Below are 15595 nucleotides of genomic sequence, written 5' to 3'. Positions count from 1 at the left end.
TCTTTTCTGGATGTCGTCTCATGGAGTGCATTGACTGCGGGATATGCCCAACACGAGAGGGGAAGGCGAGGAAGCTTAGGACTGTTTTCAGCATATGCAATGGAGGGACATCTCTCCAAATGCGATCGTCTACGCTTGCATCTTCAAGACATGTGGCATTATGCAAGAGGCTAATATGGGTGAAAGAATTTCGATCATATTGTTAGTCAAACATTTCTGGAAAAAGATGTCGTGCTTGGCATTGTCTTGGTCAACATGTAAGCAAAACGTGCTCCACCTCAGCAAGCACCAAAGGTGGTCGAGGAGTTGCTTGTCAGGTATGTCATCTCATATAGTGCACTAATTGCGAGATATGCCCAACACGGAAAAGTCCAAAACTAGAAGCTAAAAATGCTGTAATTTTGGGCTGATTTGATGGCGGATTGGGGCTGATCTGGGGCTGTTTTTTTGGGCTAAAAACGCTAATTTTTTAGGTTGATTTGGTAGCTGATTTGGGGCTGATGTGGGGCTGTTTTCTTGGTTTAAAAACGCTAATTTTTTAGGCTGATTTGGTGGCGGATTTGGGGCTGTTTTTTTGGGCTAAAAACGCTAATTCTTTAGGCTGATTTGGGGCTGATCTTGTATGGGATGTCGTCTCATGGAGTGCATTGACTACGGATATGCCCAACATAAGCGAAAAAGGCGAGGAAGCTTAGGGCTGTTTTGAGCATATGCAATGCAAGGACGCCTCTCCAAATGCGATCACCTAATCTTGCATCTTCACGGCCGCTATGCCATTACGCAAGACACTAATATGGGCAAAATAGTTCAGATGATATTGTTAGTCAAGGGCTATTGAAAAACGATGTCTTTCTTGGAATTGCCTTGGTCGACGTGTATGCCAAATGTGCTCTACCTCTGCAAGCACAAAAGGTGGTCGAGGAGTTGCTTGTCAAGTATGTCGTCTCATGGAGTGCACTGACTACAACATATGCCCAACACGGGAAAGGCCAAAAAGCTTAGGGTTGTTTTTAGCATATGCACTGCGAGGACATCTCTCCAAATGCGGTCACCTATGCTTGCATTTGAAGGACATGTGGCATTATGCAAGAGGCTATTATGGGTGAAAGAATTCCAATGATATAGTTAGTCATGCATTACTGAAAAACGATGTCATGCTTGGCATTGCCTTGCTCAATATGGGCGAAATAATTCAGATGATATTGTTAGTCAAGGGCTATTGACAAACGATTTAGTGCTTGGCATTGCCTTGGTTGACATGTATGCCACATACGCTCTATGAAAATGTTATATAATGGACTTGGGAGTTGGTTGACTCTCTTACAGTGTTTTATGGCTCTCTAGCTTTTATAGACATGTAGAATGTCTTACTCTATTTAACTCATGAGCAATATATAGGTTTCTCACCAAACTTGCCATCTCCCTCCAACTAGGATTTTTTGTGCATGCCGCTCGCTCCTATTGCACTTAGATTCTTGACGGTAATAGTTCCTCGCTCTCATGGGCTCGCTCAACGGCCACCCCCATGATTTTTGGCCTTCCATAACTCCTACATATGATCTCCAATTTGAGTGGAGATTATAGAATTGTAATCACACGCCGAGATCTTTCCGTAGATATGTTACATGGTATGGTTTTTCTCGCTAGATTTTGAATTTCATTTTTGGGGGGAAATTTGAATTCAAATAAACTAGCCATTTTGCATGTTTGAATTCAAAAGCTGTCCTTTGATTACTTTCTTAATACTAGACGTTTGACTCCCTTGAACTGTCAAATAAAGAGGCTCTCTTAGACCACCATTCTCTTCCTAATGAATATCAACACTTTGAGTTATGGGCATACTTTTTGGCCCTTGGGCAATACTTGAACTTTGAGTATTTTTTGTGACTACTTGAGCACATACTTTGGGCTTTTGGTCACTCAAAGTGGACACCCAATATCAAAATAGGGGCTGAAAATCTAAACATGATATAATCGAAAGCAAGAAAGAGCGTATGGATAGCCCAACATTCTAACTCAAAAAAAATTTGAACCCCCACATGTTAATCTTAGTGATGCCTGCATTTGAGACTCCTTACTGGACTCACTTTCAAAACGAGGCCCATCTTATTGATGCTTGGACCTCATCGATGAGACAGTCAGCTGGCTACACTTTTCATTCATTGTCTCATGATGCCTCTAGGTCCAAATTGGATAGAGTATATTATGTGGGTGCAGATTGGTTGCCTAACAATGATGATGAGTTTGTGGATGTAGCAATTGGTTTATCTAGTCATTTCCCTTTGGTTCTTGATCTTTCGAATATAAAGCATGTTGCTTGACTGCTTTTGGACATACCATACCTTTAATGGTTAATAGCTCACTATTGACTCACCTTGCTTTTAAGTCTGAGGTTCATGCTATTGTTAAACATGCTTATAACGTTAGTGATAAACCCTTGTCAATATGGCTACATGTAGTGTCACGATTGCATTCCTGTATCAGATTAGTTGGAAAATAGGTAGCTAAACAGACTAAGAAACAACTATTTCATGCCCAGATGATTTCTAGAATGTTGTTGCATAAATATGGGACCACTGTAATGTGTCAAAAAGACTAGACCGATCTAAAAGTTGCTAGAGGTGTAATATACAATGAGGAGCTCACGAATGCTTGAAAAGCTAGAATGTTACGTAGACATTGGGTTCTGTCAGACTATTGTGACTCTCATCTAAGGGGTTCTATAAGAACCTGAAGCACCAAAAAAATAGGTAGTAGTTTATTGTGCTTTATCAATATGGTGATAGCACTCCATTCTCTGATGTAAAGGATATTGCTGAGGTGGCTACTCAACCTTACAATGATTTACTAAATGTTCAGCCCTACAACTCTACAAAAAGAGCTTTGGCTATGCAAAATTTGTTGAGGATAGTACATCCATGTGTTGAGGCCGTAGCTACTAGATTGTACCGGCCATTTGAGGAGTTAGAACTATTGTATGCATTTCAAAAGCTTCCCAATGACAAGGTACAAACTTTGCTACAAACAAGTATGGATGTGATGTTTGACCTAATTTAGTAAAGGTAAAGGAAGCCATCTCAATATGGTAGCAAAAGAGCAAGTAACAACTTTACAAATGAATATATGTAGTCTCCAAGATGTTTTTTTGAGATAAATTTTAGCATATAAACATTGTAATAAAAGAGTTAGCTCAACTAAAGAATTTCTTCTTTCTTGAGTTCAAACCAATTTCTCTTTACCAAAGAGTGTCCAAATATTGTTGTAAGATAAAAGCATACCATACAACATGATACCAAGGATAAGATCTTTGGTTAATTCATAAAAGTTCTTTTAAGATGCATTCAATAAATGGTTGTTATGCCACGTCCAATAAGTCTTGTAAATAATTAAAACACAAGCAAGGACTACAAGGGTGAGAAATGCATACATCACCAACCTATGCAAAGTCCTATGGCAATCACTTATCAAAGCTCCCTATATCACATGCATTCAAGAGGCTATTTATAATTCCTCCATATACATACTACATTTACACTACGGGCCTATTTAAAAAACCCTATGATACACACTTTGAAAAGAGATCGTCCCGAGTGCAAAGTTCTCGCAAAGTTGCCCAAATGGTCATAAAGAGAGTTTTTTAATTTATTAAAAGGGTAAATTATCGGCTTATAAGCTCAAGTTACCACTTAGTTTTCTGAAAGTTCTGCCTTTCAAGTAAGCCTATGACTTACTCTCATGGAGACACTCCACGATATTTCCAAGTACCAAGGTTCTTCAAGTGTATATATAAGTTTTCATCCACAGGTAAGGAACTCTGTATGTATATACATCATTTCAAAAGGGGAAAACATGATTATTTTTGTCAAGTAATGGACTGTAGTTGAATAATCCAATGACCAATGTATATGAATTGAAATTCCATATGAGTTTGAACACCGAACAAAACATCAATGTGGGACTGATTTTAATAAAATGATACTTTATCTTTGTTTCTTGTATGTATTCATTAAATTTCTAAATTTGCATGGTGACACACTTGCGATGAACTATGTCTCTCAAGCACTAAGTGGAGTAGCCACCTACTGTAGAATGGTGTTGTTTCTCAAAAGAGAATCCACGAGCAACACATCTCTGTTTTTCTTAGGATGCCTCATAGTTGACGACGACAATGAGGTATGGATAAAAATAATATCACCAAAATTATATTTCGATAAGATCCATCAAATATGATTTTCTCTTTTTAGGCTAGATAGAGAAAATACCCTATAATACATAAATCGAAGATGCAAACTCTAAATGAGCTATGTATTTTTGGAACATTTAAAGGCCATGAAGAATATATCTATGTGATTCAAAGCTAATTTGAAGCGAAGGATTGAATGTCCTTAGTTAATGCTTACAATGAATTGCATGAAAAGTAATCACCAATGTAAATGCTGCAAAAGAAAATGGAAGAAAAGATTTTTTCTTGTTTGAATTATTTTTCTAAATGCTCTTAATTTATGCTTCAATTATTCCAAAGTATATGCATATAAAAGCACACACTTGCGGTAACTATGTCTCCTTAATACTGAGTAGACTTCCTATCTACTGCAGACATGTGTGGTAGATATCCTTGTCTTCCAAGCACTGAGAAGAATACTCACCTACTGCCAAATGGTGTCAATGAGGTGAAATTGGATCTTTACTTAAATACTCAATGAATAATGCCTTACTTGATGAATCAACTATTCCACTAGTGTTTCAACACGACTCTATGTACTAGCATTACTCTCTACATGGTCAAAGCTACTAGGATCATCACTATGCACACTTTCTTCACCTTGTGGTGCACGGACAACCCCTTGCCTTAGTTTACAAACATGTGGAAAAACATGTTGACATGTAACCTTCCTCATCTAAACCTCTTTTGGAGGATTTTTTTCATTGAATACCACATCACTGCTACGAACAACTTTAGGAAAAACTAGACCCCACAAGTGATAACCCATTTCACCACTTTCTTTGTAGTCAATAAAAATGTACCTCGTAGAATCTCTTTAGCTTCTTTCTAAGCTCCTTAGGTACATGAACAAATGCCTCATAACCAAAGACTTGCAAATAATTCTATGATGACTTTTGACCACTTCATATTTCTTTGAGGATTCCACCAGCAAGTGTCTTATTCCTTGATGATTGATTAAAAGAACTATAGTTTTAAAAGATTCAACCCAAAATCCATCCAACAACATAGCTTGATATAACATATTCCAAATTATCTCTTGGATTGTGCGATTCATTCACTCAAAAAATCCATTTCGGGAAGGAGTAAGAGGAGCACTAATCTCTCTCCTAATGCCATGTGTATCACAAAAATGTTGGAGGTAATCGCGGGAAATATACTCTCCATCATTATTGATTTGCATGCATTAAGATTCTTGTATGATTGTTTTTGAATTGTTTTTGAACAAATGAATTCTATTTCTGAGTGATACAAAATGCATCATCTTTACGCTTCAACAAATATGTTCAAACCTTGCAAGTCACATCATCTATAGAGTGATAAAATATGTAGCACCCACTTAGTGATTTGGTAGACATAGGCCTACACATATGATGCAATAGATCTAGCTTCTTGAGCTTATAATACACACAAGGCTCACATAGTTTACAATTTGAAAACTTGAAAATAGGAAAATAATTATAGCGAGATAGAGGAATAGCCTAACTAGCTATGCCAAAAAGAGGTATTTGGCTCCTTGATTATAATGACAACATGATCCTAGATTGCAGACACATATAACGCTAAAGAGTACCACCTTTTTCTCCTCTAGCTGAGACCAAAGACTCTTCATAAATCTTCTAATTGTCATTGATAAAGTATATATGATTGCCAAAAACATCTAATTGACGAGCAAAAATCAAGCTCTTACCGCGATTAGGCATGTGGGCACACATCCTTGAGCACAAATGGAGAACCATTGGAAAGCTCAAATGTATGTGAACTACACCAACAATATCACAAGTAAAGTCGTTGTCCAAATGTACACATCCACGTTTGCTATCATCAGTAGGTACAAAACTGCTAAAGGAGCCATCTTTGCTCATTAAAAAATTACAGGTAGAGAAAAGGCAGATAGAATATCAAGGTCCTAACTGGTGACAATATTTATTTCCTCTTGGCTTTGGCCTCCTCGTTCTTTCCATTCTCATGCTTTTCCTTCTTCTGCTCTTCTTTTCACTTATAGCAATTCTCCTTGATGTGATCCTTTTCTTATAGTGAAAGAATTCAACGTCCTTCTTATTCCAAAACTTTTTGCAATGTTTGCAAGATATGCTATGCTCATGGGACTTCACCTTAAACTACTTTCTCCCTTGATCAACATTGAGGGTAGAACCTTGCTGCCTTGTTCCAAGGACTTGAGTCTTAATTTTTTTCAAAAAGAGCAAATTGCCAACTACATCATCAAGCTTTCGAGTACCATTTATAGATGTAGGATTATTGACATCAATAACATATGTACCCCATGACGAAGGTAGTGAGCATATGGATGCTTATCTTTCACTTCCTCATCCAAGTTCATCTTTTGAGCTTATAATTGGCTGAAAATGATATTGAACTCATTCAAATGGGAAGCAACATTGCTTTCTTCTTGCATTTTCAAATTGAAGAGTTTCTTATTCACAACAGTTTCCTTCTCGTAAGTCCTACAAAAAGTTGTCCATAACGACTAAGTGTTCTTCTCATTAATCATCGTGAAATAAAAAAATTCTACCAAATGTAGTCTAATAGTAGATTTTGCCAATGCATCTAACTCAAGCCAATCCTTGTTAGACCTGGTAGCACGCTTAGAGGACAAGTTCAAACAATAGATTTAACTACTTCTTTGGACAAGAACATATTGAATTTGCTCTTTCCACAAAAAGAATTGCTATCATTGAGCTTATAAATATTTTAAAGCTCTTTAACTAACATAGAAGCTGTCATATTCAAACACGATACTATAGAAAACTCACAAATTTCTTTGGCAAAGATTTGACAATAAATGGACAATATCTCACGTAAAAAATTTCTAGAGAAAATGCATAAGCCAAATAGATAAAACTTTGGTCAGAAATTATGGGAAAAATCTGGTAGTGTTTCGGCTTAAATGGACATTATGTCAACCAAAAGGACTGTGATAGAGAGATGAATAAATCAAGTTTAAAAAAAATGGAAAAAGATATAATAGGATTCCAATAGAATTTCAGTAGATAACAACCATAAACAATGAGGTGTATCAAGGCATAAAGAGAGTTTGAACTTACTCAAGATAGTGTCGAGTCAACTTGGCTATTGAGCACCCCTTCCCATCTATATATGCCCTATGGCAAGGGTGCGGTAAGGGGAGCTCCATCAACCTTATCCACCGCACATTGGGTAACTTGGCCCCCAATGTTTGGCTATACAAAAATCCTTACCACCTCGACCCTCACGACGGGCAATCATGAGTTCATAAAACTGTCATAGGATGTAAAAATTGGCACCTCATAAGCACAATAGATAGTATCCTTAGTGTCGTACATAAACGTGAAGTAATTTGGCTTGTAATAGTAAGAGATGCATGCAAACGTGTTGCAAATCAAGCAAGCAACAAACATGGATAAAAATTGCCAAGCTCCACTCCCACCTTAGCCGAGTGTTGCCTCAATCATCACATAAGAGGCATCAATTGACAAGAGAGCAAAAACACTACCAAAAGGGAATCATGATGTGCGAAAAACTAACTCAAGCTAGTAAGACGTCAAAGTTTTGCACCTCATATGCGAGAGCCTTAAGTTGGCATCGATCCCACATCCATAAATCATCAACACAGTGTCAAAGTGTCAACACCATAAATGGGCACAATCACCATAAACAACTATAGAGAATTAAGCTGGAAAATAAAAGTATAGTATAAGGTAGGTCATGGTTGTCATTGTACATAAGTGGCTTTTGACTACTTACAAGACTCATTGGTTGTTGGTAAGTCCCTCATGCTAATAATGTTATGTAGTCATTAGCAAAAAAATGATCTTATTTGTTCATTGTTATCACAAATATACGCGGTGGCCATGTTTGTGCCCAAATATGAAAATTTTGATGATGGGTAGTTTGTGTGTTTTCACTTCGACCCTGAGTGACACTTGGAGCATGTCCTTCTAGGAGCGAAGTGCTTTTGGATTAGTAGTTTTTGAAGGCCTCAAGTTCTTGAATATACTTTCGATCTATCTTTGTTTTCCCTTATTATAAATCCAATGTTTTTATCAAAATCCTTTCAATATCATTAGATGTTTATGAGCTGTCAAGTTTAATGGCCCTTTTTTACGAGTTGTTAGAACCCTTTGAGTGTCATTAGATGTTTATGAGTTATCAAGTTTAATGGCCCTTTACGAGTTGTTTGGATTCTATAGTATTGATTGTTCATTGTTAATAGTTAATCGTTAATTTCTTATATATTTGCATGTAGAACAACGAGGATACACATTTGGATGGTGTACCTTGTGGGACATTGAAATGGGTATATCCATATTTTTACAATAACAACATAACAAATATAAGTGGGGTTTATAAGGCTAGCAACAATAGCATCCATTTCGCATGTGCAAGTACCTCACAAAAGAAATGGATATATAGCCTACTTATTGCAGTAAGTGAGTGTGGGTAAAAATCTGTCCTTGCTGCTGCCAGACCATATCCACGTGCATCTACACGATACTGCCATGCGGGCGATTTTCTCTATGATTTCCTAAAATTTGCAAAGAGGAAGAGAAGCTCTTGAGAAGCTAGGTGAAGTACCTGTACAAATCCTATACAAGTTTGCAAATTTCAAGCAAAGCACTTTTTAAAGTTCAACATGTGTCTCCATAGTCCGCTTTTAAATTTATGGTCATGGTCATGGGAGTTTTGTCTTAACAATTGGATATAGCAGCTGGGAGTCGAACGTATGACTACATGTCACCAACATTTGCAATCCAAAGCTCGAAAAGGTGGTGAAAAGAAACGCAACCCATCGTCGGCGCATCAGTGCCACTATCGCCATGCTAGCGGGCAGGCGACTAGCAGCCTGTCATCCGGATCTCCTGGATACAAGAAATCCAGGTACTTGTTCTTTGAGATCGCAAATGCTCTCATTCCCTTGTTATTATGTGTGCATGTATGCGCACACCGTCTTCTGATAATGCCCCTGTAGTTGTGCACGCACGATGAGTTGTGCATTTGCACGTGCGTGTAATTGTGTGTTTATTAATTTGATAGTCTGAGCTGAAGATTAGTCCTCTCTTGCAATAGAGAGATAAAGAAACACACATAATGTATCTAACACTTGCTATACTACTCATAGAATGTTTCTAGTCCCAATTCATGCTTTTTCAGATAGCTTATTCTGCATTGGAGAGTCCCGATAGCTTATTCTGCATCGAAGAGCGTGTTGAGTGAGAGTAGGGTTTTAATCGATTGTGATTTAGGATAATGTCATCGACAAACGGTTGCCATGCACACAATCAGTTGTAAGAGTCGTAACCACAATTGGCCATTCTCAAGAGACCACAATTGCCGATCGGACATACACACGCTTTGTTGGCCAGACATAGACACAACCAAAAACTTTCTACTACAGTATGCCTCGATTGGAGTATGTCGAGGAAGCCCATAAAGACCTTGGTACTTGAGCGCAGTCCGGGCTTCAGTCTTTTTCTTCTGCTCCACCACTCCATTCTCTGAAGGTGATCCAACATACACAAGCTTGTAGTGATGCCGTTGTGTGCACAATACTTCACAAAAGCATTGTGACTATAGCAGAGGATTCGAGCCATACTCTCTCGACATCGAGAGTGCAGATGAGGATGGATTCTAGTAGTAGTAGTATTTTTATTCTAGTCTTTTTTGTACCCAGACATGGTATCAGACTCACTATTTTGTAACAGATTGGTCTCATATGTCATTTTGGCCTTTTGAAGACGTTAATATAACATTTCATTTCATTTCATTTCTCTCTCTCTCTCTCTCTCTCTCTCTCTCTCTCTCTCTCTCTCTCTCTCTCTCTCTCTCTCTCTCATGCTTCCGCACACGCGCACTCTCACATGGTATCAGCAACGAGCTTTCCATGGTCAAGGACCGGGCACATCACCTTATGCATCAGGTCCTCCCTCCCAAGAAGAAGATCAGCCAGCATTTTTGCACAAGCTAGGCAAGCGATGGAATTTGGAGCTTTTCATCGCGGAGAAACCTTCTCAACTTGCGTTTTTTGCAAGAACCTGCAAATCTGCTAGTTTCTCACCTAGTGCTGGCCTTCTCAGGCTCTTTCCTCGCCGGAAAACTGTAACAGACTTGGACACTCCAAGTCAAGAATCAACCGCGACAACACCAAATAACCACTTCAAAACAAGTCAGATCACAATAGATGTACACTGGCCTGGCGGAGTTCCTTGCCTAGAGATATTGGCCCCAAAGACTAGCGCCGCTTTCGGTATTTCTTTTTGTATTAATCAATCATCAAAGTACAAGAGAGCGGTTAGGGTTTCACTCTTAGACTCTGCGTCCAGATGCTCTGAGAGGTGAGACCCTCACCACTTATTTAAAGGTTACAAGGGATGCCCAAAAGGAGAGCCCCAAAAGCTTGAAAGCAAAAGCAAATTCTCTCTCTTTTGACCTCCGCGATTTTCGAAAATTAGGGTTTGTGGCATAAATTAGGGTTTGCAGGTTTTTTTAAGGGTGTCTGGCAGAAATTAGGGTTTCTGCTGTCCGCCATGTCGTCACTTTGTGACATACCCCCCTCTTGAAAGCATTGTAATCGACCGTGATTACGCCTGCAAAACCGACAAAAGCCATAAACCGTCTTAGCAGACACTGACTGTTAGTACCTACGTACTAGGGACACAATCGACAGTCACATCACACGACATCACAGGACATCACCAGACATCACATGACATTCAACATTCATTCGGATCTTAGACCATGATTTATCGGCAATGTAGCTAGCAATCACATCTAGTCCAATCGGGACCTCATCGATGTCCGATTGACTAACCCCTGTTGCAACCATGTCTATTCGAGATCAAGTAGACCAAAATGCTGCAGTCATTTCGTCTATCAGTTCCTGCACTCACAAGAAGTCAAGAACAAATCAGTATCATAATCAGGAATTCCATTTCATAAAGTCATCCAGCAGAATACTGTCAGCTCTCAGTATCCCTGAAGCTCAAAGAGACATCAGTGACTTTAGTATCAAAATCAAGGCATCTGTTGACAAAGGAGCGGAGTGACTCTCCTCTTGTGCATCCCACTGCACCAAATCTCCGGCCAAGCTGAATTCTGGATTCCGTTTGGAGTAGACTATGCTAAACCAAAACATCGAGGTAAAGTTTCACAATCCGAGGAGTATTTGCTAGGTCCTCCTCCTCCATCCACTTCGCATCAAATGCAAGAAAGTTCTTGAACTTAACCAAGAACCGCCTTCGGACTTTACCTTTCTTCGTATCGTTATGTGCCAAAATCTATTCAGGAACAAGGATCTCCTCGTTTTCTTCCACTGCGGGTTGCTCATCAGGCTCCCCCATCATCAAGCACATCACCCTTAACAGGTTTCAAGAGACTCACATGCAATGCATTGTGAATCCTCCAAGTATCTGGCAGTTTTTAATCGGAAGGAGACATCATTTATCTTGTCAGTGATCTGGAAAGGTCCGTAGTATCACATACTAAGCTTTGGAAAAAGCCTCTCCTTTCCCTTTTTCTTTTGTAGGCGTGCCTTCTCAAAACATAAGAGCACCCAATCATCCTCCTTCAATTTCAAGTCGTGACGATGGCGATCCGCTGCCTTTTTCTGTCGTTCTTGAGACTCCTGCAAAGTCTCGCGAACCTTGGCAAAAGCCGTATCCAAATCTCGCGAATATTCATCCGCTTCAAATATCTAATCTTTCGTGCTCAGGAAGGATGGAACCTTCGCAGCACTTTCAACAATCTCACATGGCCTCTTCCCCGTCGAAGAGTGTATCGTATTATTGTGGGCAAATTCCACCAAAGGTAAGTTCTTTTCCCATTGAGTCTTCTGATCCGAGATACAAGACTTCAATAAATCTAAAATGTGAATTGGCAATTTCAAATTGCCCGTCAGTCTGCAAGTGGAACGATGACGAGAACCGCAACTGCGTGCCAATGTTCTCCCAAATTTCCTTCCAAAACAAACTCATAAATCTGGGGTCTCCGTCGGAGACAATCGTCTCAGACGTGCCATGTAATCGGAAAATCATCGTGATCATTCTGCGTTCTCGGGAGAACAAAAATGAAATCCATTTCAATATTTTCCCAGGAGCGGGTGGGTATGGGTAAAGGCTGTAACAATTCTTGTGCCTTATGCCTGTCAAACTTGACCTTCTGGCATACTGCGCACAAACTCTTCCACATCCTTTTTGAGTCTCGGCCAAAAGAAGTATCTCTGTACCCCTTCATGGTGGTAGCAATGCCGCGGTGACCCGTAAAAGGTGGACAGTGGCATTCAGTCATAACCTTTTCCCGCAACGGCTGTGTAACGCACAACATAGTCTTTCTCATCAAGTTGCCTTCCCGAAGGGAGTATCCAGCTACTGTCTCCCCATCCCGTATCCGTGTGAAAATATCTGCAAAATCTGTATCTGTGGCATACTGATCAACCATATCCTCGAAGCTCCTATGATGTATCGCGGAAATAGCAAGAACCAACGGCTTTTGAGACAAAGCATCTGCCACCACATTCTTTTGTCCCTGCACATGGACAATCTGGAAGTGAAACTGTGACAAGATGTTCGCCCACCGCATCTGCTTTTCCAAAAGCTGCTTCTGTGGCAAGAAGTAGCGCAAACTCTGATGGTCTGTAAAGACAGTAAAATCCGCTCCGAGTAGGTAATGCCGCTACTGAGTAAGAGCATGGATAACCACCAAAAGCTCTTTCTCATAAATTTGTGCTGTCATCTCCGGCCTAGAGAACAATCGGCTCTCGTAAGCAATGACATGGCCTTCTTGCATCAGACTACGACCACAAGCATCACAATCTACTTCAAATGACTTCTGCAAGTCCGGCAAAGTCAAAACAGGTCCTGTAGTCAATTTCTCTTTCAAGGTGTGAAAGGCAGTCACCTCTGTGGATCCCCACGAGAAGGGTACTCCTTTCTGTGTCAAGATATGCAAAGGGGAAGCAACCTCTGCAAACTTTCGTATGAACCGCCTGTAGTACGAACACAGTCAGAAGAAGCTTCTAACTTCATGGACATTCCTCAAATCGGGCCAATCACGGATAGTCTCCATCTTGGCCGGGTCCATTTGCACTCCTGCTGCTTGCTGACACAATGTGTCCCAAAAAGTGTATCTCTGGTAGGAAAAATTCACTTTTCTTTGCATTAATCACTAACGTGTGATCTCGTAATGCCTGAAAGACTTGAAGCAGATGATCTCTGTGTTGTGCCTCATTCTTGGAGAAAACAATGATGTCAAAGAAAGTGCCAACAAATAGCCTATACTCTCGAAAAATCCTGTCCATCATCCGGTTAAATGTCGCAGCAGATGATCTGTGTGTTCTGCCTCATTCTTGGAGAAAACAATGATGTCGTCAAAGAAAGTGCCAACAAATAGCCTATACTCTTGAATATCCTGTCCATCATCCGGTTAAATGTCGCAGGAGCATTGGTTAAGCCAAAAAGCATCACCAAAAACTCAAATAACCCAAAAGTCGTCCGAAAAGCTGTCTTGTAGACATCTCCTGGCGCTGTCCTGATCTGATGATATCCACTCTTCAAGTCAATCCTGCTAAAACACGAGGATCCCTGTAACCTGCCGAGTATATCATCGATCCTAGGAATCGGAAATCTGTTCTTGGTGGTGATTTCGTTGAGAGTGCTATAATCGATGCACATTCTCCAAGATCTATCTTTCTTCAAAACCAACAACACTGGAGAGCAGTACTAGGCTGGACAAGACCCTTTTCCAAGAGGTCTTTCACTGGGTTCATAATCTTTTCATTCTGTACTCGGCTCACACGGTAAGGTGGCCGATTCGGTGGCGTGCTTCCAAGTATTAGATCAATGGTTTGATCTTCAGGCCCTCTGAAAAGCAATCGGCATGAGTGTGGAGAAAAATCTTGGCGTTCTTTTGATCAGGTCAAAACATATTCAACCTTTATCCATCGTTCAGTTCTCTCCCAAAAGAATGAGTAAGAAACTGAAGTTCATCAAGTACTATCTCTAAGCCCTTCATTTATCAAAGTCGCTTTCTCGGCCCGGTAGTCAACCACGGCGTAGTTCTGGTGGTACCAAGGGATTCCGAGTAGAACGTCACTCGCGTGCCCTGAACACCCCTGTCATTGCAAACGAAGTTTGCCAATGCTCGGTGTAATGGCAACATCCCATCCGGGTGCCAGTCGAACTACCTCCGCCTGTGGCGTCAGTCTGTCGGGCGTAATTCCAAATCCAGCCGCCAATTCCAAGTGAAAAGAAGTTGGCCTTGGCTCCTTCAAAAGAGCTTCCCTATCCTTCACTTTGCCCCAAAAGCGGCAAAGTTTGTACTTTCATTCATCAGATTCGGTGCAGGTCCCACACCATGTGGTACCAGTTCTGCTTCTCTATCTGCCTTATGTGGCACGTTCCTCAGCTGCTCTCGAACTCTCAGGCCTGTCGTCGTTCTTATCATTCTATTCTTTCTGTGCCTTTTTAGGGCACTTTGCGGAGATATGTCCATGTCCCCGCATCCAAAGCACTTCCCCTCTCTAATGAAGCGAGCTCTCTCCTCAGGAGTAAGCTTGGGTCGTGCATCCTTTTTCTCTGGGTTGCTCTTTTTCTTTCTACTTTCATTCCCAGAAATCTGTTCGACTCGTTGTGTCATGGCCTTATCTGTGGGGTAGGTCAGACTGCCAGAGTGAATGGCAAAGCCCCGCTTCACGTGACTCATCAACTCCTGAATAGAAGCTGACTTCTGTTCCAAGCAGTGATCTCGGATCTCTGTAGGTAGACCCAAGGTAAACCGCTCAATCTGTTCTCTGATTGAGATCTTCTTGAATGAAGAGGCGGGTAGAAAAGAGCTCTAGAATCTTTCACAATAAGCATTGATTGTATCTTTCTTGGTCATCCGAAGATGGTTCCAAGCAGCTCGTATATCTCGTTCATATTCTTGCGTCAATCAAGAAGAAATAAAAAGCTTCTTAAATTTCAGCCATTTAACTGGCGCAGTCTTGTTTAAAAGAAGCGTGGACCACCAAGTACAAGCATTCCTCTTAAAGTAAGAGGCAGCTCTCCGAATCTTGGAGTGCTCTGAATAGCGTCCTCCTGCGAAAGCGATGTCAAATTGTTGTATAAAAGACAAAGCCTTCGAAGCATCTGAGTATCCTGAAAAAGTATCAAACTTGATCGAGTGTCCACCTTCCTTAAACTCTTTGACTTTCTTGCTTTTATCTTCGAGAAAGTCATACTGGTTAGCTTTGTAAAAAAAATTCTTCTCGTTCGCATAAAAGTTTCCGTCATCGGAATCTGAGCTGTCTGTAGACAAGTCCTCAGTAGAACCGTCAGTCTCTGGGCGAGATGTAGCCTTTCTTTGCCTTTTTCTTGCCCTTTCCGAAGCTTTGTTTCTTGC

The 15595-nt window shown here is 40.4% G+C and overlaps 1 protein-coding gene across 1 annotated transcript in view; it reads left to right on the top strand.

Moving 5' to 3' along the window:
- Nucleotides 1–8926: 8926 nt before the first annotated feature.
- The window catches only part of LOC147456553 (uncharacterized), a 50538-nt gene continuing 43869 nt past the window's right edge, over nucleotides 8927–15595 (top strand). The window contains exon 1 of the mRNA XM_086514986.1: nucleotides 8927–9100. The gene's annotated coding sequence lies outside the window, so the exon portion shown is untranslated. The remainder of the gene's footprint in view (nucleotides 9101–15595) is intronic.

The sequence above is a fragment of the Adiantum capillus-veneris genome, chromosome 6, assembly GCF_014529385.1.
Source record: "Adiantum capillus-veneris isolate H3 chromosome 6, ASM1452938v2, whole genome shotgun sequence".
Lineage (NCBI taxonomy): Eukaryota > Viridiplantae > Streptophyta > Polypodiopsida > Polypodiales > Pteridaceae > Adiantum > Adiantum capillus-veneris.
The sequence above is the reverse complement of the archived record's forward strand: the minus strand, read 5'-3'. Positions and strand labels throughout refer to the sequence as shown.